Source organism: Typopeltis vanoorti, chromosome 7, assembly GCF_054136105.1.
Source record: "Typopeltis vanoorti isolate ZY-2024b chromosome 7, IOZ_Tvanoo_1.0, whole genome shotgun sequence".
Lineage (NCBI taxonomy): Eukaryota > Metazoa > Arthropoda > Arachnida > Uropygi > Thelyphonidae > Typopeltis > Typopeltis vanoorti.
Window position 1 is genome coordinate 32126877 of NC_143555.1, and position 14179 is coordinate 32141055.

Below are 14179 nucleotides of genomic sequence, written 5' to 3' on the forward strand. Positions count from 1 at the left end.
AACATGGATACATTAGCGACTTTTCATGTCTAATGTGCATGTTTGAGTGACTACTCTAAGAATTCCCACCCTTTAACAGGAAAGAAATACCCCAAAATGTATTAAAAAATTAGTACAGCCATCTATAGAAGAAAAAAAAACTATGTTTGAGTGATATTAGCTTATAATTAAATTATTCAGAAAAAACATCACGAATCTACTCTAAGAAATCCCACCCTTTAACAGGAAAGAAATGTCCCAAAATGTATTGGAAAATTAGTACAGCCATCAGTAGACAACCAAAGACAAAACTCGATGACAATGATGGATGTGTGTCACCCTGGGAAAATTCCAACATATCTTATCTCAAAAACATCGCCCACAATTCCATAGCCAAACCAAAACACTGTGTGATATCACAGAGACATATGTTCCCCAAAAATTTCCAAGCACATAACGTCAGGATTCTTATCTCTAAATATCTCACACAATGCAATAAGCGAACCAAACACATCATGTGATGTCCCTGACAGACGAGGGCCCCAGCGAAATTCCAAACTCTAACAACAAACATTCACGTCATGATTCCTTATCTTATCTTGATCTGGTCAGAAGTGTCCCACCAATCACGACACGATTCCTTATACACTAATATTCCATTTCTATTCACCCTTTCCATTCAAAACAACGTCAACTATTTACAACTAAAAAATGATGTCACTTATCTTCATCTGATAACAACAAACATTCACATCACTATTCCTTATCTTATCTTATCTTGATCTGGTCAGATGTGTCCCACCAATCATGACACGATTCCTTATACACTAATATATCTTCCTTTCCATTCAGAACAATAACATCACTTATTTACAACTAAGAAATGATGCCACTTATCTTCATCTGATAACAACAAGCATTCACGTCACGATTCCCTATCTTATCTTGATGTGCGCAGAAGTGTCCCACCAATCACGACATGATTCCTTATCCAATTAAAAAAATTTACTCTTTTCAATTAAAAAAAATTGCGTCACTTATTGACAACTAACAAATTACGTCACTTATCTTCATCTGATAACAACACACACCCACGACACGATTCCTGATCTGATCTTGATCTGGTTACTAGTGCCCCACCAATCACGACACGAATCCTTATCTCTATCATCACCCATAATTCCATACGTGAACCAAAATACAAGAAATCATCACTGACACATATGCTCTCCCCTCCCCAGAAAAATTCCTAACATTCCAAACTCATGACGTCATCAAATGAACAACCGATCACGTCACGATTCCTTATCTTGATCTTGATCTGGTCACTAGTCCATCCCATACTACTGGCATGCAATCATTGATACACAATTGACAGGTAACCAAAATTCATTATCTGTACAGACTCAAAGCTTTCTGCACAGTAGATGCTTGGAATGCCAACAATATCCAGTGCTCTCTGTTATTGAGGCTAAATCTGGACGTACACCTTGGTTGGATCCTATGCCGTAGGAAGCTTGGAATGCCAACAATATCCAGTTCTCTCTTTGTTCTCTGTTATGGAGGCTAAATCTGGATGTGCGCCTTGGTTGGATCCTATGCCATTAGGATGCTGCAGCTTGGTCATTTCTTTGTCAGTCCCCTACACTGATGACAAGTAGCTTATGAAACAATCTTTTATCCTAGAAGGCAGCGTTATGGAATAGAAAGATGACAAGCACTTTCAGATCAAGATTGAAATTAAACGATGGCAGTTTTGTCTATGAATGGACTGTAAATCAGAAGTTGTTCTTGCTCGCATCCGCATAGGTATTATCTTACGTACTACTACTTGAGGGATAGTATCATACCCGTGTGAATCTGTGCTTCAGTTTTTTCCTTAAGACAATCCAGAGGTGGTCAATTCCCGGATCGCGAGCCACATGCGGAGAAGGATTATATAGATGCTTGTGATTGGAGTGATCCATTTGCAGTGAGTAATCATGCATCATAGGGATCGAAAAAGTTTTTTAGTGTTCTTCTCCATTCTTAAATAATTGGCGTTTTTTTTTTTTTTTTGTTCTCTCCCTTAAAATTCCACATCAACTTGTTTTTCCAAATTTTAGTTATTCTAGAATTCATTAAAATTTTAAATAAACGTATTTAATTATTATACCTGAAACCTCTAAGGACTCATCGCGAGGATGCACACAATCTACTCCATTCTATTTCGTCCATCTGCAAATGCCACTATTATCGATTCGATGTCATCTCTTGCCTGCCAGCTAATAGTATTTTTGTCTATAAATTGTGCGCATTCTGCCCGATTTTCGTGTTGGAGACCCCATAGTATAGTCGGTGATGATAATGTCCTTTGATTGGGAAGACCTGCTTTCATATCGCGCTTTTCAAATGAAGACGAGTTCTTTCGGATCTCATATGAAGGTAGTTTTTCATCTCGCAAGACGAAACCCGTCATAGAATACAACTCAGATATCGTAGACTATGTAGATAGGATTAACTAGCCTAAGGAGTGTTAATTAGGTTCTTATAAAACAAAGTTACAAGCTGTTGAGTCTAACACGTAAAAGGGAGACTTTTAAAACAAAATATTGGTTATCCAATAAATAAATAAAAACATTGCCATATTTCCATCGCTTCTGTTCCCTTAAAGTATTATGTTATTTAAATTCCCCCGTAGCACAGATTACGCAGCCTCGTTACGATAATTACACGTCTAACACTGACAGACAATGAAATGACAGTCCTTACTATTGAATAACAGGTTATCTCTCAGCCACGTCGGATGAAAATTTAACCTAGTGGTCTTTCATTATCAGTCAAGATCACATCCATGTCTGTGGTGCTGCAGCAGCAGCAAAATCTTTCAGAAAAAGTCTGGTGAAATGACAAAATAAAGTTCATTTCACCCTACTTTCATAAAAGGAACAGGACTCCACAGTCTGTTCTGAAGGTTGCACTCCACTTAATTTCTGTTCCAATCAGCAAAACAACTACGTTCCTCCGTCCAACTAGGGCTCTAGTAGTGAACTGCTGATTATATAAAGGAGAGTATATCTCTCAGTTTAATAGCTGAGTTATAACATTTTTAAAGTACTAGTCATATTGTACCCCCCCCCCCAAATGCAATGTTTATAGGTAACAAAACGTTATGGAACATCGGTGTTTGATCGTTGTATCTCGAACTGTTTTCAGGTGTAACAGTGAAATCTTGCAACTTTATATCACTCCTCGTTAACTGCAGTTACTAATCCATGTCCCAAATACACATTTTTAATGATAAAACAATTTAAGTTGGGACATATTTTCGTACGTCTTGAAAAGTATTCAAACGAAGTTATAAGCCAGTTTCAATACAAATTTTTCTCTCTCTCTCTCTCTCTCTCTCTCTCTCTCTCTCTCTCTCTCTCTCTATATATATATATATATATATATATATATATATATATATATATATATATGACTACTACTATTAACTCGGGGTTGGGATATGTTCGTTTTTAATATAAACTGACTATAAACCCGAGAATTATAACAAATTGAGATTTATTTGAAAACGCAACATGTTTCGTCGAGATTGACTTCATCAGGCGTTAAGAACATAGAAAGATATTAAAAGACACTGAAACAAACATTGAGACACTCTAAAGCTATACAATTATAAAGTTATAATATTCGACTGTAAATTACAGTTATTATGAACTTGCGCTATAGTCCGTGTTAAAGTTCTATTGTTGTACACTTTGCGTGTGTGGAACCACGCGATCTCCAGTATCTGATAGTAGAGCTGAAAGAGTCAGGCAAATTATAGCTGAGATTATTGTTCATATGAAGAGGGTCCAAGGTGATTTCTTTTGACTCTACAATGTGGCGTTCTACCTCATCATGGCAAATGTGTAGGTTTGAAGTTGTTGTCCAATTAACTTCATGTTGGCGGCTTTCGTTGTTTGTGTTTATTGAAAACGGGACATGGCCTGACAGGGCAGTTGTTCTGGTTCTCTTGTAAGCAATGTCTCTCTGGTGCTCCTCGAGACGTAGGAGAATAGATTTCTCCGTTTGGCCATAGTAAGGTTTTCCATACTACACACACATACTTGTGTGTGTGTGGGGGGGGGGGGGGCTCAGTCACCCTGGCGCCCAATCCCCCGAGTTCCGGGCTGGTAAGCCGGTAAGACAAAAAACGTGACATAAAAACGTTTCAAAATTCGGCTTATCTTTATATATATATATATAGAGAGAGAGAGAGAGAGAAAATAGATATGTATGTACGTGAGCATCAGTGACATGAGGAACTTTCATCTCGTCTCTTTCGACTAAAGGTGAGTTAGCAGGTCTCATACGGCGGTAGGGTTTTTTCCCCACCGGGAATCCCGGTTTTTTCGTCTCTGTGAACACACACATCTACAGCACAGGACACTCCGGGAGGCATAGGGATAACCACCTTATCCTTGACACGATAGCGGTTAAATGAATAGAAAATCCTCGTCACCGCAAGGTAAAAGAGGAGGGAAGGAATGATAATAAGATATAAAGAATAAATCCTGAAAGAAAATTTCGGCTGTCGCCAAGTTCTTGAGATATATTTTAGAGAAGCTTAAGGTCTTGAATTATGCGATTTATTATTTTTTGTACGAATTCTGCGAACGGTTGGGAATCTTTGTATGTAGTAGCGTGTGTTTATTTATGAAATAAATAGAAATCCCAAATTGTCAATATGAAAGTTACAGGCTTGTAGATGATATATTCATAAAATGCTATTCTTACCTAATTAACTCTAATTATGTTTCTGATTTCACCACAAGGTTATTTCACATAATATCGACACTGAAGAGTGATGCTGCGGTAGATCTGGAAGGAATAACAACCTGGGATAGCCTTCTAGGAAGAGTCCCCAGAATTTGGTGAGCATGAAAAAAAACAACAACAACACAAATGTTAATAGATTTCTTTCCGTTAGTATGTTTATACTTGATATGTTTGTATTCTATCACAGAAAACATATTTAAGTTATAAATTGCAGAATAAGAGAATCGTAACTTTCTTGTGCATCAAAACTTATCAACTCTTTTAAGCTGATATAAGTGTTGATTTTTAAAGACTAATCCAAGCCAACGTCATTGCAACGTATTTATGCATAATGTGAAAATGTGCTCATAATGTGTTATTTTCAAAATAGAAATAATAAAAAAACGACTTCGTTCATAACATTTAAAAAATGTCACAGCTGCGTATTTTCAGCCGCACGATTTTTAATTTCATTTATCAAACTTAAATTTCATTGATTTAATTTATCAAAGCCAAGATGAATCCAGGTTTGATAAGTTAATCTTTAGATCGCTGAGCCTGTGAGATTTGCTTTGACCCTAAGCATAAAACATTAACAACAACGCTGTTATGTAAGTATGGACAGATTTATTATTATTATTATTATATGGGTACCTTTACGCAGTCAGTAGACTCATCGCGGGAGACCCAAACTTCCACAATATCTATCAAACCTTTCCTTGAATTCATTGACAGATGAAGCACTCACAACTGAGTCAGGCAACGCATTCCATTCATTCACCACTCTCCAAGCGAAAAATCTATCCTAATATCCTTGTTAACCACACTCTTATTTAATTTCCAAAGATGAACTCTTGTTCTTCCACCACTATCCCACTGCTGAAATATTAATTCATGGTTTTGGTAAATTTTATTAAAATTATGTCATGCTTTCTAAAATATTGGTAGCCTTATGGTAACTTTCATTAACATTCGACCCTGGAAACAAAAATCCAGAGCACGAAGTGCGCCATTATTATCATTGCGACGGTCATATAGGCAGAGAGATTGCCTTGTTTTCTGAAAAAAATAACAAGAGCGGTAAGCTACTATTTTTTGACCGAAAGCTGTAAATGCATTATAAGTCTCATTATTATAATTCTTATAATTTATTATAATGAATTTAAAAATTTTGATAGTTTTAAAAAAGAACCAGGGCGTCGCCCAGGCCCGACTACTTCCCTTCCTTTCTTGCTAAGGCAGCCGAAGTCAGTGCAAGTAGGTTTTTTCCGTCCAGCACACGCAACGAACGTTGCGCCCTTCGATTGGAATTTTTAAATTGTCTTTTTCAATTGAAGGGGAGTTAACCGATCACATACGGAGGTAGCAGGGTTTTTCATCCCACGTACAGTCAAATCAACCATGAGAACACATAATTTACAGACAGAAAATTCTCTTTTTGGTAGTGGTGGATGGTAGCTAACGTTGATGATAGTAGTGTCATTGTGTGTAGTTAGAGAATTAAGTAGTATGCATGGCGAGATGTATGTAGCGGAGTAGAAGAGTAATACCCTCCCGCATCGAATCATTGGAGGTGTCAAGTAATGATAATAATAACACTCTCCGCCACTCAGAAGAGACCACAGAACTGACACGGATTTAGACAATAAAACGAAATAGCTCTTGGAACACGAGATGGCGGTAGTTGTGTCAATAAATGACAGAATAAACAAGACTAGTAGGAACTGATTGAGTAAATTTAAAAGCAGCAGGCTAGCAATATACAATTCAGTGCTTAAACCATTTTTAACTAGTGAATACTGTTGGATGAAAATAAACGACTGATTAATTGGATTAGAAATAAACAATTTTCACATGTTTGCTCCCTGTTTTTTTTTTTTTGGGGGGGGGAGCATCACTGTTAGAGACATCATATTCAAATGAAGATATTTGAAAGACATTTATCGCATTCAAGATTGTGAGAGCAGAGCTGATCTAAATTGATAGTCATTTAAACAGAATGTTTAATGAATTTATCACCTTGGATTTGCTCTGATGGGAAGATAATGCTACGATAGTAGGAAAAATAAAAATAAACAAATAAAAAAAAAAACGTGGAAGACCAAAATTTAAGATTTCACAGTATTGAGGTAACTGACAAATAAAAGATTAATACAATATAAAATAAAATAAATAATTCCTGTGACGCCTTTTATTCCCCAAAAGGAAGGAGCAGCCGGTCTCCATACTTCAAGCCTTCACTTGACAGTAGTGAGCTCAATCTATAAATGAATAAAAGTTTTACAGGAGAGAGAATACAACATAAAAATTATTTAGTCTGTTATTAGATTAATCTATTCAAATGAGTCATAGAAATAAATTGTTTATGGGAAATTAGAATTAATTTATTTGTGTGGTACTATCCTGTCTTATACACTTATAGAATGCATTGCAGAAAATTAGGAAGATTTTCTAAAAATATGAAGACCCCCCACCTAGTTGCTTTGTTGTCTAGGCTTTTTTTTTTATTTAATATTGACCTATGTCTCTCTCCCTCCCTCCCTTTATGAGATAAGGATACGATACTCTCATAAGCACTCTAAATGAGGTCTCAACATTGTTTTCATGCAACGGAATAATTTCGACTTTGTACCTAGTGTTCCCAGATTCTGTTTGTTTTCCGCTTTTTAACCAACTAGTAATGCACTCATATTTGTTTTCCGCGTTTTGAAATTTTCTTTTTAACCAACTAATAATGCACTCATATTTTTCCTTAATTCAATGAAGAACTTTATATAAAAATGGTAAATTTTAATTCCTTTTTTGACATCTGAATAAAATATGTAAATCTGCTTAAAGCAGTAGCTCTTATTCATCGGTTAACTATACTTGGCTCTTCAGCATCGCTTACAAAATGAATATTAATATCTGAAAATTAAATAGTTTTGCCTTCGAGTTGATCCCTGAGACTAATGGAGAGCAGTCGGAAGTAAAATCATTCAGTACTACTGTCAGATTTCTTTCCCTTCAGCAATCTTCCAACCATTTTTTGCGCCTTACGCTTAATACCAGATTCCGCTTCCTCTAGTTGCCAGAGAAAGACGACTAAGTATACTTTGTTGTACGGTACTGTACTGTACTGCACTGTTTTTAGATATACAGTACTAAAATCTAAATATAGTATATAATTTCGAAATTATTTTCTAAATCACATTTCTTTGTGACAAAAAATTGTATATTCATTCTTGGTTTAATCCTTTATCTAAGTGTAAACAAAGTTTGCCTGTTAAGTATCTTCACGACTGAGCTACTTGTATATAGAGAGGCTAATGACTTGGCATCATTGCCTTAGCATCCCATAATGCAAAGTACACATACTTTGGGGGGGGGGGGTAATGTTATGCGTTATGGAAAGAGCTACTTCCCATACCGGTTTCGACCTTTATTGAGGTCTCATCAGTGGGAGTGAGACCCAGAAGGGATGCCAAAGTTCTCTGGATCAGAGAGAGATTTTGAAAATTTTTTTCACTTGGTTCAACTATAAATTAAAGATGCCAAGAATCGTGAAGATACTTGTCACGATCTTTTCACTTGGCTAAAGTGAAAAAGGTTTGACTTTAACCAAGTGAAAAATGTTTCAACATCTACCTCTGATTCAGAGTAATTTAATAATAAGGTGGCATACCTTTTCACTACTTGTATATGGGGAATATATAATTTCTGCATTACTTCAACTGCAACACTGATTATTAGTCTTGAGTTTTGAGAAGAGAAAAAGAAGGGACCGGAATGGTGGCGGTTAGTGAATAGTGGCGGTTAGTGAATAGTGGTTATGGCTCTAATTATTCTGTTTTGTATTCTTATTCAGAGTGGGTTAAGTAATGGAAAATTAGAGGTAAGATTTCTTCGTTTCTCTGACTATTTCAGCGATTATATTTATATTGTTTAGCTGGTAGACTCTCGCGTGAGTCTACGGGATTTGTGAGAGACCCTCCAGGGTCGACTGGAATATTTAAAAGACATAGGAATATTCCTTGATTATTGATTATATAAATAGCGTGCAAGAATGGAGAACATAAAAGATATTAAGGACGACATAAAATTTAAATAAAGATATTATGTCTCTCGACATTCTCAAATTCATCCTAAAGAAATTTGAATCAGAATATCCTGGCTGTCTGAATCTTTTCACCCAAGTTAATGATACTGAAGAAGATGAAGTAGACAGTGAAGGGGACTTTACACCTGTTTCACCTGCCAAGACCCCCCCCCCCCCGACAGCTTGAGTTTTCACAGGAGGAACAATCTAACGAAAGACGCAGAACATCTGAAGATGTAATGGAAGAGGATGTAACAACACACGACACTCAAGTCACCCAAGATAAAAAAAAGAAAAGGTCCCTCCAGTTATTCTCAGAGATAAAGACAAAGGGACCTGTCTCAAGGACCCTAGGGGAACAAAATATCAATTTCTCCTGGGCAAGAAATACTGACGAGGGTGTAAAGATTCACCCTACCACTGTTACCGATTATCGAAAGATGTTGGACAACTCCAAATTGCCCTTCCACACCTTTGCGCTAGCAAGCGAGAAAAACCTAAAGGTGATTCCGAGAGGGGTTTCTGAGGGCATCAGAAATTGCTCTCTGGCCGAAAGATCCCATGGCAATCAGAGACCAAATGCCTCAGGGTATTGATGGACAAGAAACTCATTTTTACCAAACATATCAACCTCATTGGCTCCAAGACTTCCAAAGTCATAGCTCAGCTCTGCCCAATGATCAACCGCAAGAGCAAATTAAACTTACAAAATAAATTACTACTTTACCGTATGGTCATACGTCCAGTTATTACCTACGCCTCACCAGCATGGAGTCATACTTCACGATCAAACATTTTAAAATTGCAAAGAATCCAAAATAAGTGTCTGAGGATGATCCTGGACGCCCCATGGTTTATCAGAAATTCACAGATTCATCGAGAAATCGGCATTCCATACATCTCCTCCTTTCTCCGCGATCTAGCAGAAAAATTCTTCGTCAAGTTCACATTCAAACCTACTGATCCTACAAGCTGTCAACTACAACGAAACGGATTACAACAAATATAAAAGACCGAAGGCTATTCTACTCCCAACTGATCATGGCTAATACAACTGCTCCCTGAGGGAGAGCTTAATTGCTCACAAAACTTCCTTTCCCAAATAACTCTCATTACAGACAAAGGGGAATATGAAAAGCACTTGTGCTTCACCCATCCTGACAGTAACGTTAATGGGTAAATGTTAACTGCAACACTGAGTTTCTGCTTTTGGCTCTTGATGAGAACGGACGTATTATTTTAGACAGCCTGATTAGATTGCATACAAGGGTTCTCAGAAATCTCACATTACACTGGTGCCGACACAGTTTGATTCCCACTGTCTCCCCCTCTGCATGAAACATGCAAGAGGTCAAATGGCCGGCAGGCCCCATCCGCAATGAGGACCAGTGGTGGATTTAAGGTTTTATAGGGAGGTAGGTTTCCAAAATGTGGCCAAGTGAGATACTGATACTCCTTTCCCCATTTAGTAGGACGCTACAAGACTAAATATTGCTAGTAGACCAACTCTACAGAAGGTTTGCTGGCAGGCCCCTAGTCCTGCGGGATTATATATTGCTAGTAGACCACCTTAGTCTACAGGATTCTTTGCTGGCAGCAACACATATGCATATACTAGAGAACAACATTTTCTGGGTAGGATTTAATTTACATAAAAACCTATGTTTATTTTTATAACAGTCAATTATTTATTTTTCTAAAAGTTAGAACTAACAAGTTCTAATTTCCTAATTTTTCATATTTGTAGTCAAAATTTCCTGTTTAAAATTTATTTATATTGAAATAATTTTAATACCTGAATTGCTACAGTAGAACATCGAACGATGAGATATTTAGCATGCAATGGGCAATGAAAGCAGAAGAAAACATTTTCCTAATTCTTTTCTAATTAAAACATTTATAATAGGCCACTGGAAAAGTAAATAAAACAATGGAGGAAACTGTGCATCATACGAGCGAGTTTGAATAAACGAGAGCTTATGAATCAAGAAAAGATTGCATTGCCCAATCTGGATTGTAAATTAATTTTTTTTTCTTTGATAAATATCATTGATACCTTTCATCCACATTTATCATGTGATTTTTAATTTACTTTACTAAATTTAAAACAATTATTTTAGCTCAAAATGGATATCAAAAACCAGTTCATAGGTTAAATGACATAATAATAAAACAGGATATGCAGAGTTCAAGATTTTTAATTGCAATACCTCAAATATCCCTGGTATTAATTAGCGCGTTGTTGAATTTAATAATTGACATCGTCAGCATCAAGCTAAAACTTGAAGAAGTACTTAAATTATAAGCATAATATTCACCCTTTTAATATGCTATGTGAAAGCTGAGATCAGTCAAGAACAAACCAACAATCATGTGAAATAATCAAAGTGTTTGTGTGCCTTTGCCGCACAAACTTCCTTTAACTATATTATGATTATTATGTAATGTTTTGAAGATGCCCGCCTGATTAGCCGAGTGGTTAGCATATCTACTCTCCAGCCAAGAGACTGCGCGTGCGAATCCGCCACGGGCATAAACGTTTGTGATTGTTCTACTAACCGTTTACCATATGTACTACTGTGTCTTGGCGCAGTATGATGATTGATGTCTTTGAGTGATAAAAATAACTGACTTGTGAATATTAGAAATAAAAAAAAAAAAAATTCACTTCTGGTGTCTAATGTGATAAGTTTATCATATGTCTGCTTTTAGACTTCTTTCTTCGCCCTATTTGGTGCGATGCTGCACTAAGATCGTGTGAAGAAAGATGTAGAGATTTTTTTGTAATCATTGTTGCTGAAATTATATATTTCTAATATCTTCTTTCTAAAATGTTACAGATTATGTACTCACGTGTATCATTCTAACTTTAAATATTTGAAGGGAACGTATTGAAAGTTCAGAGAAACAGAAAAAGTTTACTTACATTTTCTTCTGGTGATTTGTTTGCTAATTTTTATATACAAGTTGTGTAATAACTAAATTATTCTGTTTTTGTTTTGTTTTGTTTTAATTCAAATCGTAAGCAACGTACAATTTGTAGATGTGAAGCAAAGGCGGGAAAGAGAAGTAAAATCCATCTTCTTTCTTTGAACTAGGCAAAATAAAAGTGCAAAGACCCAAAGCGGAGAAGCAATTCCAAAATCATTACTGATGCAACTGGTCACACCATGGAGTGTTGACAAGCGTACTTAACCAATCTTTCGTCACCCAAGAACTTTGAGCATAAACAATTACGCATTTGTTTAAGGTTTCCTTGTGGTAGTCGAGTCATAACAACTAAATAACTGAGATAACCTTTAATATTAAAAAAAAAAAAAAAAATACAGAGAGTGCGTCTTAAGGAAAATAGTATGTTCATCTTGATTTGTGAAGGGAGATATGATCAGAGAATACTTCTCTGGTAATTACTCAGCTCTTTTACAATGACGTTCTTATGGTTCAAAATATTTTGCTGTTGATGTTCGCACACATATACCAGATAGATCCAGTTTTTTCGGGACAAAGGGCATGTTTATTCAGATGTGTCTCATTTTCACTAAATAATCGTGAGATAAGTGGTTCATTCCACTGACAAAAGGTCACCAATCTGCGTTTTTATGTTCTTATTCTTATTTATTTATTTTTTTTTTTATCGCTTACTGTAACTTCGCAGTTTCTAGTATAGCATAACAAGATTTTATAATTGTCTGATGGAGTACTGACACAGTAGCTTACAGTGACCTTAGAATGTTCAGTGTTTTCGCAATAAGAAACATTGTTGTCATGCAGTAAATCGATAAATTTACATTATTTTCGACTCACGATGAAATTATATAACTGCTTTTAAGAATGTGAGGATTATTACTGTCTTGCTGTTGTAATTGTTTTTTTTTTTCTTTTTTTTTGTATTCAGTTAACAAAATTCACAGAATGCATGATTATGTCTACATTCAAATAACAGAGTTCAAAGAGTATTAAAAATGAATGGAACATTATCCAATTTTGAGATTTATCAGTAGGCTCATGGACAGGGTGTATCGACTAAATATTGCTGTAAAATGTGAAGTTCTTGTTTTTCTTAAGTTGTGATGACATCTTTGGGGGGAGGGGAGCCTCAGTTTTTTAATGATTCATAAATTGTTTTGGCAATACTCCTGTAACATTTGAAATATATGAAATATATATATATAAGGAGTTTTGCAAAGTAGAATCCATATTTCATACACAAGTTCCAGTGTATGGCTTTTGCAACCTGATCATACATTGTTTATAGTCTATTTGAGTTGCAAGAACTGATGATCTTGTTCGTCGTTTCTTTGTCTTGCTCACGGCAGCATTTCCTGTCATTACTGATCATTTTAATCTTTAACTTTTGCAAAAGTTTGTAGTATTTGTTTCTGAGCTGCAAATATCAGACTTTCTGTTTCTCTCCCGATGGTATCTTGTTGATGCTATTATCAAGCCAAGTGACTTTCAACTATCACTCAATATCATTCAGATATTAACCATAAAATGATTTATTTTCCCAACATTCATATCCTTTTGCTATTTATTTTAATTTTTAATGTTCTTTCTGTCTTTTCTGCAGTCATTACTTTTTTTGTAAGCTTCAATTAGTATCTTAGTATTTTTATTATTATTATCTTTTATTTATTTATTTATTTTTTTGTGCTTTCCTTTCTGTAATTGTCCAATCACTGTTTTCTTCCTCGGTTATTTGCTCGGCTCATCCCTGCCACCAGTTTTAATTTACAGATGCATCGATGTACATAGATGCAAGACATTGGCATTGTTCATTAATTTCCACGTGTTCTGAACAAGCATACAGATGCATCGATGTACATAGATGCAAGACATTGGCATTGTTCATTAATTTCCACGTGTTCTGAACAAGCATATCCAAACCTGCGTGTATATCTGTATCCAAAATATGGCCCACTGTTAATTGCTTTTACAGTGTTGTCCGCATAGAGCGTTGACGAGAAAACTTTTCTGATTGCTTTCAAATCTTCAGTGTTGTCTAATTCAACAATTTCCAGATTTTTTTTTAAGGATTCGTTTTAGGACAAGGTTTTAATTATGTTTCTGTTTGCGAACCTTGTTCGTTTGCTGTTTTTTAGTTTATTATTATTATAGCTCTGTATCAAGGTTTCTTCCAAACTAATTTACTTTATCAAATCTCCAATACTAATAGCTCTTACTTTTCCGCCTTTTAAGGCTGTGTTTCATAGACGATGCTTCTTAGAATAGTTATTGTCTGTAACTAGCTTGGAACGCTAGTATTTTTCACTCAGTGTTTTATTTTATTATTATTGTTTGTTTGTTTTTTTTAACACTAGGTGAGCAAGGCACACC

The 14179-nt window shown here is 35.7% G+C and overlaps 1 long non-coding RNA gene across 1 annotated transcript in view; it reads right to left on the reverse strand.

The window, feature by feature from the left end:
* LOC150104565 (uncharacterized) overlaps positions 1 to 11911 on the reverse strand; it is an 82454-nt gene extending 70543 nt beyond the window's left edge. Inside the window, exons 1-2 of the long non-coding RNA XR_016548577.1 lie at positions 11769 to 11911; positions 4744 to 4857 (exon numbers count right to left, since the gene is read on the reverse strand). This is a non-coding gene — a long non-coding RNA (uncharacterized LOC150104565). The remainder of the gene's footprint in view (positions 1 to 4743; positions 4858 to 11768) is intronic.
* Between the last annotated feature and the right edge of the window lie 2268 nt (positions 11912 to 14179).